This window comes from Chinchilla lanigera, unplaced genomic scaffold, assembly GCF_000276665.1.
Source record: "Chinchilla lanigera isolate Chin_1 unplaced genomic scaffold, ChiLan1.0 scaffold00044, whole genome shotgun sequence".
In the NCBI taxonomy this organism is placed as follows: domain Eukaryota; kingdom Metazoa; phylum Chordata; class Mammalia; order Rodentia; family Chinchillidae; genus Chinchilla; species Chinchilla lanigera.
The window spans coordinates 18,441,326-18,451,688 of NW_004955445.1; positions in this window are offsets into that span (position 1 = coordinate 18,441,326).

Genomic DNA, 10,363 nt, shown 5'->3' on the forward strand with positions numbered 1-10,363 from the left:
ACAGTCTGCTTTTTTCTATATTCTTTCCATGTTAGCACATTAAAATCTACCATTTCTTTTTAGATGACTGGACAATGCTTTTTTGTATGCAAAAATTTATTTTCACAAATCGTTTCTTTCCGAACATATGTTTGCAGCACATGTTTACAATGCTTGTGGGAAGTCGGTACATGTACATAATTCATCTTAGTTTTCATCCCTTTTCCCTTCCCTCCTTCCCCACTTCATCCATCTCTCGATCCCCTTCTTCTTCTTGTTTCTGTACGTGCTTGCAGTGCATGCTGCCCTCATTCCTCACATGGACTTGGTGCATGTACATAACACACCTTCATTCCCCCTCTCAGCTTCCCCTCTCATCGCCCCTTCTCCTCTGTCTCTTGACCCTCGTCTCCTTTGAGGAAGATCTATGATCATAGGAAGTAGCGAGATCATTTTTCTCAAAAATTTATTTAAGCAATTCCTTCTTGTTGGATATTTAATTAGGTCGTTTTCTAATTTTTGGCTCTGATAAGGAACATGCTTGAACTGAACTTTTTCTCTCATTTACAGTTATTTCTTCAAGATCAGTTCCTAGATGGTAACTTGCATGCTGCTGTACTTAGTTTGACTTTTTCCTTAATTTATTCTCGTGCATATATGAAAAGCTAATATACCACACATCTTGCATTTCAAATCCAGGACGAAAGCATGTTTTCTCTAATCAACAATGCCAGAATAATTAGCTACTCATATGGGAGAAAATGAAAATGACTTCCTACCTCATATTACACATCAAAAATCCATTCTGGATGGATTACGGATTTAAATGTAGGTGGTAAAACTTTACTACTTTAAAATAAAATAGAGGAATGATCCTTTATAATGAAACTTTTCTTAAATGAGGTATGAGAAGTTTAAAACATAAAGGAAATAGTTGAAAAGATTGACTACAATAAAACTGAGAACATCCATTCATCAAAAGACCCTATGAAGGGAATGAAAAGACAAGTCACAATCTCCAATTAGATATTTGCAACACATATAACTAAGCCACTAGCAGCATCTAACAGAGAAAGTGGAAATGATCCATAAACACGAGAAAAGATGCTCAGGTTCATCATCAGTCACAGTACAGATGAAGACTGCTGAGATATCATTATGTATCCATTACCCACAAATATGCAACAATTTAGAAGTTGGCACCAGATATGATGAGGGTTTGGAAGGCTCTGGTGGGCATATGAGCCTTGGGAAACAGGCTTCTATACTGTCAGGGAAGCCATGGCTATACACACACCCCAGACTCCCCAAAGCAACCTTTGAAGCTGCATAGCAACCATAGAGAAGTACTCAGGGAAGCACTGCTCACATGGAGAATGGAACTATCCATCAGCAACAGAAAACATACGTGCAGACAGGGAAACAGTACATAGCATTGGAAATGAAGGGACCTACTGCCTGGGCCAACATGGATGAATCTCAAAAGCAGAGTCTTGAGCAGACAGGCAAATCAGAGAGGGACATATTCAGTAAACTCCACTGATATAAAGTCTGCAAACAGACAGGGTGATGGAATATTTTGTTCTATATACATACCATCAGACTGTAGAGAAAAGAAAAGGAATGGGTTACCTTGGGTGAGGGGTTGGGGCATGAGGGAGCGTATGGGTCATGATTTTTATTTCCCGTATCTTGTGATGTTTTGACAGCTTATAAATCTTGCTAGCTGGAGAGATAGCAAAGGGCTTAGCTGGGAGCATGCCTTTCATTTGCAGGTCAACCAACCCCAAGTCCCTAACCCCAAGCACCTCCTCTATCTTGCTCTCAGATACCAACTCAGTACTCCCCTGCCCTCTATCATGCCAGAGCCAGGCACAGGAAACAGAGCCCCCTCCTGTAGCCCCGAGCATGGAATTATTTAAACCAGCCATTCCTAAGGTGTCTGTCCAGCTTGCCTTTCCCCTGGAAACTCCGGTAGAGGCGTGCACCCTCTCTCCCACTTCTGCCTCCCAATCAGACCTGGTGCTTCCTCATGGGCCCCGTGTGGCACAGCACATCCCTTTCCCTGGGGACTGCAATAACACACTGTTCCTTCCGTGGCATTTGTCACAAGTAACTTCCGTGAATTAGGATCCCTGCTATAATCACTGGGATTATAGGAAGGGCTTCAGGAAGGGCTCATAGGTGTGTGTAGGGGTATTTATCATCAACCCTTTAACTGTACATATACGTTTTTGTATTTGTGCCTGTTCCACAATAAAAAATGGGAAAATCCATAATCACTTTTATTGAGAATAAAAGTAATACATATGGTGCCAGTGTTAATTTCTTCACTTTGATAAATATACCACATTTCTGTAAGATGCTCACCAAAGGGGAGTGAGGCAAAAGGAATACCTGAATTCTTCATACAGTCTTTGCAATCCTTTTGGAAATCTAAAATTATTTCAAGATAAAGATTTTTAAGAAGTAATGTAGAAGCTAATGTAGAAGCTCAGAGACCACTGTGAGGTGTTCAGATTCCACCCCCTGAGCACTGAGTGTCCCTGGAGGGTTTTCAAAAGTCAGGGCTGTGTCCAAAGATTTGATAAGACACAACACAGTTCCCAAAGAATTTCAAATATTGCTCTAGATGTGGGGGCAGAGCTTTGCTGAGCCGGACAGAGATGGCCTTGATCCTAAGCCTCGAAGACATGTGGCCCTGCAAGGGGGGATGTGGAGGAGGAGCCAGGGAGAACATAGCACCCATTTATCCTGGTGGCAGTTGGGATAGGGGCAGAGTCCCACACACTTCACAAGAGGAGTCACTGGGGGAGAAGGAGGGCCGACAGAAAGACAAGGCTACAGGATTTGGGGGACTACACAGGAGGGCTGGGAGCTCCTCAGATTTCTTGTGTTCCTCACCAAGCCCCTCGCCTTCCTTCTCACACCTCCACCAGACCCCACTCTGAGGCTGACCTTCAACACACATGTGCATGCATGTGCAAGCACGCGCGCGCGCGCGCACGCGCACACACACACACACACACACACACACACTCTTCCTCTTCTCCCTTCCCCTCAGGCCCTCCAACTGAGATCTTTTTGTTTGTTTGAGACAAGGTCTTGCTATGTTGTCCAGGTTGGCCTTGAGCTTGGGATCCTCCTGCCTTAGCATCCTGGATAGAGATTATGGTTATGTGTTAACACGCCCAGCTCCCGCCTGAGGTTTTGCCATTGTCTGAAATCTTTGCATCTGCACGGCTCACAAGATTCTACACCATAAAGTCAGATAGACTGCTTGACCCTAGGTGCCTCTACAGCTGCCACCCTCATCTGTCTTTAGCCAGGTCTCCTTGCCTGATGTCCATGTCCAGCCTACATGTCCCGTCCTCTCTCCCTCCTGCCCTGCTTTCTTCTGGTAGCTCCATAGCACTCCTCACCTCTGAGGTACTGTAGGTGGATTTGCTGCTCATCTCTCTCCCTCATGAGATGGTAAGACCAGTGTCATGGTCTGACTTGTACCCCCAATCATGTGTTGAAGTCCTAACCCTCAATACCACAGAATGTGGTCTTGTTTGAGAAAACAGTCTTTACAAAGGTAATCAAGATGCTCACATTCACAGGGAAAATGCCATGTGAACAAGCAGACAGCCCCCCGGGACAAGGAGAGAGGTCTGGGACAGATCTTTCCCTCCAAGTCCTCAGAAGGAACCAGGTCTGCTGACTCCTTGATTTTGGACTTCAAAACTGTAAAAAAACAACAACAAAACCCACAACATTTCTGTTGTATAAGCTACTCAGGCTGTGGTATTTGGTTTTGGTGGCCCTGGCAGACTCACCAGCCATGGAAGGTGGGGTTGTCAAGGAGAGGGTGCAAGGTCAGAGTGACCTTTCTAGGTTTTATGGTTTCTAGGTTTTATGATTGGGACCATTTCTAGAATATCAGGCTCTGATCTCTGGTGGTCCAGGGCTTTTGTATGATGCACAAGCAGGAGGTATAAAGGAGGTAAGAAGGTGAGACAGAACAGCCTGGCAGTTTTGCTGACTAGCTAGCAGGATGAGATCCTTAGTTACAAGGATAGATTAATGATCATCAGTTTATGAAGCTTGGTACAATGGTATAATCAGGCATCCTGTATGTTCTGTTATGCTCTGTTGGTTCCAGGGGTCAAGAAAGTAATTACAAAGCCTTGAATCAGTTCCAAAGCTAGGGAGTTTCAAAAGAACAAAGTTTTAAAAAAGAACAATTTCTCTTGTACAGTTTTTCCTTTGCACTGCCTTGGGGAAGAGGCACTCTTGTTTCTGTGACTCCCTTTGAGGGAAAAAGAGGAGGGGGAGACAGGAGGAAGAGAGAAAGCCTCTTTCTGAGGCTCAGCATTTCTGGTGCCCAAAACAATACCTAGCATACACAAGGAGCTCAATAAATATTTGTTGTTTGAATAAATGAAAGAGCATATTTCTACACTTAGTTGATATCCTCTTTGATCATCCAATAACTATTTTTAAAACACAATTAGCAGAATAGGGGAAAGATGAAAAAGATACAAAGAAGTAAACAACTGCAAGTTTATTCTCCTAGACATGTTCTGGGAAAGTATAGGCAAATAACTGTCAGATGTTATGTAGATGGATAACCTTTAAAAACCGGCAGATCATCTGGTGTCAAGCATACTGCTGGATACTGGATACCATCTTTGTCTTTTGAAAGATGCATGCAAGATGACCTCTTGTCATTCCAGCCCCCATGTATGGTCCCTTCCCACACTGAATAGGGCTGGCTGTGAGGGAGACTGAAAATAGAGTGCAACTTCTGATGTCAGTCCTATTTGCCCTGTCTGAGATCATCTGGTATGGAGAAGGCCTGTCCACATATTGTGAAGACCCTTAAGAAGCCCCAGGGAGAGGTCACAGCTCGAAGAACCAGGCCTCCTGTCAACTTCCAGTACCAAGGCCTCAGCCTTGTAAGTATGCCATTTCAGAAGTGGATCTGTCAGCCCATCAAGCCATCTGATGATGCTGCAGTCCTGGCTAACATCCTAACCACAGCCTTGTGACTCTGAGCCAGGACGACTCAGGCAGGCCACTCCTGAATCCTGGTTCACAGCAACTGTGAGAAACAATGTCACTTCAGTGACCAGCAACAGTAACTAGTACAAACTTGAAGATAGCCCCACATCAGTCTGTTGTTAACTGCCTGACAAAGTCTACGGACATGGACATGTTTTAGTTCTTAGTTTACTGACCCCTGAGCAACCTTAACCCTGCATGTGTCTCTTCCGTTGGCTTTGTCTTTCACTCTGCTTGGGGCCTAGAGAACTTTCTCTGGTTCCCTTGTGGGTTTAATTTCATCCCTTAAGCTCTGTGGCTTTCTGGAGTCTAAGGTTCTGCTCTTGACTTCTCTCTTCCCACATAACAATCATGAGTTTCTCAAACTCCTAGCAGGCCAAGTCCTCTCCACAGGTCCTACCATGCTGCTCACATCTCAGACCTTTCTGCAGCTCAGATCTCCTTAGAAACATAGGTCATCAATCCATGCACAGGCACATCCCTGAAAACCCTCAGGCTCAGGAGTTCCATACTAAATTCTCCCTTTCCCCAGTCCTGCTCATTCTCCTGACAAGTGGCCCTGCTTCCTCCCAGTAGCCTGGCATCATCTTGATACCTGCTTCTTCCTCAACAACAGCAACTGGCCTCACCCTGGAAATTTTACCTCCTGGGTAGTAGTTAGTTTAGCGTTTCTGTTCTCCTCATGCTCACATGCCACAGTCTAGGCTGCCATCATTTCCCACCTGTGAGAAAGGAAAGAGCCAGGGCCAACCTTTCCCTTTTCCTCAGACAGCCATTCCTGAGTCCTGGTCCACAGCAACTGTGGGCATAACACCCGATGGGCCGCGTCCAACTGCTTTACAGATACATGAAGCTTTCAGGGGACATTTTAGATCTAAACCACAACCATCCCAGAGATGCAGCAGAAGCTGTAGAATTGCTCCAGAGAGCTACCAAGGCAGCTACAAGCCTCAGCTGCTAAGAAGCAGATAGGGGTGGCTAGGAGCCACCAAGCGCTGTAACACTGAAGGCTGTTACACTGAGAACTAAGAGGCACTGGCACCCAAAACTTAGCTGCAGCACTTAGGGCTGAGAGCCGCTGGAATTCACAGCCTCGAGATGGTAACATCAAGCCAGCAGCACTTTGGCAATTTCTGATTTCTATCTGAATTGCGCAGAAGAATGCTCAGCTGACTGGGGACATCTGGACCACCATAGCAGCCTCCTCTCTGGTCTTCTTCTTCTGCTGCTGCCTGGTCTATTTTCCATACGGCAGTCCGCAGAACTTCGTGTTTTCTTTTCTTTTGCTTTGTTTTTTGTTAGAGGAACTCTGAAATCTAAACTTGAGGATGAACTTCCTCTACTTAACGCTTTTTGCTGGCTTCTTATACTTTACAGAAAGAAGGAAAAGTCTTTCTGACTTTCTCCCTGCTAACTTTTCTCCAACTTCACCTCACTCGTATCTCAGGACTTCTCCTCCTAGAATGTTCTTCAGCCTGATTCTCCACCACTCTGCCTTCCTCAAGTTCCCATGAATGGCCATTTTCTCCAAGAGGTTTTCTCTGGCTCCCTTCCATGACATAGGAGCCCTCTGCCTCTTTACCTTGCTTTATTTCTCCCTCTCATCACTCAGCTGCTATGGATGCTACGCAGCTTTTTTACTTATCAGTTTGTATTTTTCTCTCCCCTCACTAGTGTGTAAGAATCCAAGGGCAGGGACTTGGCTTGCTTTAATCATGATATCTAAACCCTAAGCCTGAACAGGGTCCAGTAAACAACGGTAAGCACTCAACAGATGTGATGAAGAATGAACTTCTTGCCTATTCCTGCCCTACTGTTTGGGGTTCAATGGCTCCGAACTACCCTTGGCTGCCCACACAGCATGCTGCCTCTCGTCCCCCTGCCTTTGTTCATGCTGGCCCACCTGCCCGGAGGCTTTTCCTTCTGTCATAGATATTTTCTTCTTTGAGACTTTGCTCGGGCTGCCCTTCTTCCAGTCAACCTTCCCCTCTTCTGCCCTTTTGCCTGCCTGGTTATTGCCCTTCGCTGGGCTCCTGCAGATCCTTGGGCATCTCGGTTGCATCCTTATCATTGGGCATTGGATGAATCATTTGTGGTTTGCTTGTTTGCCTGCTTGCTCATTGATTGTGAGTGTCCTGTGAGCAAATCCTCCCTCTGGGAAATGCTTAGCAAAAAGCCGGGTATAGTCAGTATTGAGTTAATGCTTTTATGAATCAATCAGTAAGTCAGTGCATCAATACATGAATTCCCCTGGGTCCAACCACGGGTCTTACTCTGACCTGAGCAGGTGACCCTGACCTGTGACCTGTCCTCTCTGGGTCTTTGTGTTTGTCAATCTGGTCTAACTCACCAACTGTGTTTACTAAAACTGCTATTTCCAGTCCTAGCCCTTAGGGTTGCGATCCCATTGCAGGAAGTGGGACATCTGTATGTAATGCACCCCTACAGGCCGCTCTGATGTGGCTATAGCTGGACCCGTGGTTTCTGGGGCCCTTTTCTGGCTCCACAGACTTGAGAGTCTGCTTTACAAGGCACCAGAAGGCAAAAACAATATTTTAGAGCTCCTGAAGGATGGCCCTGGAGGGATCCCCAGGTGGGAGACAGGCAAAAAGGAAAGTGATGGCTTCCCCGCTGCCTTCCTGGGGCTGTGGACTGAATGGGGAAGAAAAACAAGTGCAGCTGCACAGGACAATTCAGCCTTTTCATCTAAGCTCAGTTCTCATTGGCAGAGTGGGGAGGTCACAGAGAGACCCAGCACCCTCCTGATCGTCGCTGCAGCCACAGCACCTGCCGAGTGTTTTCACACTGTGTGAAAGAGGCCTGGGATGTCCTTGGGTGTCCCTCTCCTGAGCCCGGGAATAGGGCTGTAGAGGGCAAAGGGCCATTCCCATGGGAACGGAGGTAGAGAAACATAGAGCTTTGCGGGGCGGTGGGGGGCGGGGCAGGGGAAGGCCCCTCAGTGCTGAGAATCCAAGGGGAGGGAAAGCCTGCCAAACTGATACCACTGGAGGTGTGGCTTGGAGAGCCCCAACCTGTTACGTATTTTTTGCAGCTACACCTCTTTAAGGAGGTACAGGCAAATTCCACAAGCCTTCGGAGTCCCCCTCACTTTCTCTGTGAAATGGACCCATGTTTATTCTCACACACTGGCATCTCTAACATGAAGAGGACTACTTGTAATTTCCAGCACTCCAGAATTTTGGGATAGATCCCTGGACTATGGGCCAGGATAGTGTATTCAGATCCTGACTCTGCCATGGACTGGGTGGGTATGGCATTGGAGAAGATAGTTGCCTTCTTGGGGATCTTTGCAAAACAGAGGGGCACAGATTGGAAGGTCTCAAAGGCAGCCTATAACTCAGTACTCCATTTTTGCAGGCATGTCAGAGTACATACTATCAACATGACTTACCACTGCAGATGCTGGATCTCTTGGCTGAGGTGGTACTTGTCAGGGGCGTCCACTGTAAATTATCTCCTCCTGTTTCCACACTGTACACTTTGGAAGGAAGCCACTAAGTACAGCCCAGACTTTAGAGAAGGGACTTAGGCTCCATCGCTTGAGGGAGAAGTATCCATGTAAACTGTTTAGAATTCTGCATGGGAAATGTGTCTGTTCTCCCATTTATTTATTCACTCATTTATTTGTATCAAGATTACGTTTTATTTTCTTGCTCCAGTTCCAACATCAGTCACTTGAGGCTCTTTCAATTGCTTCCTTTGTCCCTTGGTCATGCCTCCTTCAGTGTGGACTTTGATGCTATTTGTTTGTTTTAGCATTTTATTATCTTCTGACAGCATAAGATGCTCAGGTTCATCTTGCACATTTCTCACGCAGAGCCAGCCCTTTCCCCCAAGGAGTCCTGGTTTCTCTTACTGGAGAATAAGGTTAGATATTAAGTTTTGGGTACTGGGTGTATTAGTCCCCTTCCTGTCACTGGGACAAAATCCCAACACCTACAACTTAAAGGAGAAAAGTTTGTTTTGCCTCACAGTTTAGGTGGATTCATTCAGTGTTTGGTTGAATCCAAGGCTGAAACAGCAAGGGCAGAATGGCGTGGTGGAGGGAAGCTGTTCACCACACGGCAGCCAGAAAGCAGAGTGGGAAGGGAGGGCAGGAAATCACCCTTCCACTTTGCCCAGTGACTCCCCTTTCTGACCAAGCCCCATCCCAAAATGTGAGACTTTTGAGGGATATTTCAGATATAAACCATCGCAGGTGCTCACTGCTTCTGGGGTATCAGGACTTCTAAACTCTCAGGTGATGGATCAAGGAAATGTACTAAATTCTGTATGAATATTCAATATGCATATGTCAACCTATCTGTATTTTTTATTAAGTCATTGTCTCCAACTCTAATCCGTTAGTCTGTGAATTGCTTTACCCCTTGCTTGTGATCTCTCAGCCTGACAGTGAGGACCTGAATTATTCATCTTCTGATGATCTAATTGTGAGGACTGTGTGGCTAGTGGGGGCCCTTGAAGCTGACTCCTTTTGACTGGACCTCAGAGTTCTTTGAGGTTCCTTACTTTTTGACATGGGATGCTTTGTGCTCACCTTGCACAATCCTGGAGCCAGCAATTTCACTAAGGACACTGGTTCTCTTCAGTGGGAAATGATATTTAGCACCCAAGAGCTGGCACTGGGTGTGGGTGTGCCCCTTGCTGAGGGAACACTGCTGCCTCTAGGTACTCTAATACACACTTCTCCAGCTCGATTCAGAGCCACAGGTCCTCCCTCCATTCCTTATCTTTAGCTTCTTTTCCCATAGCGAGAATCCCAATTTCTAGAGCATCAAGATGTTTACCTCTCTGTCCTATCATCTAACACAGGAGTAGTACCTTCAGAATTATAATACCGATACCCAGAGTCCTACAGCCAAAGTTACCTGAAATATTTATTTTCTCTGTGCAGTTGTATTATTAATTTGATATACAGTTAAGCTCATCTTTTTTCTCTTTGTTTTCAAGTTTACAGTTCACATTTTTACCTTTTATTTAATTTTACTGTTGAACACGTGAAATGTTTACCTGATTAAAAAGTGAGGACCATATAAAAACATTTGCAGAGAAATGTAATTAATTCCCATCTCTTTTTTCTCTGCTGCAACCTCACCAAAGCCTCACGAGTAAGCACTTTTAATAAGTTTTTGATTTATCTTTCCCAAGTTTCTTTCCCATAATTAAATCAGTAAGTATTTACGTAAATAAATGTTTTCTTATTTTCTTAAATGAAAAGTCACATACTATACTCAGCCCTTTTTGGCTTTACTTTTATTTATTTATTTTTTCTCAATAATGCATGCCAAAAATCACTCTATCTAGGTTCAGTGAG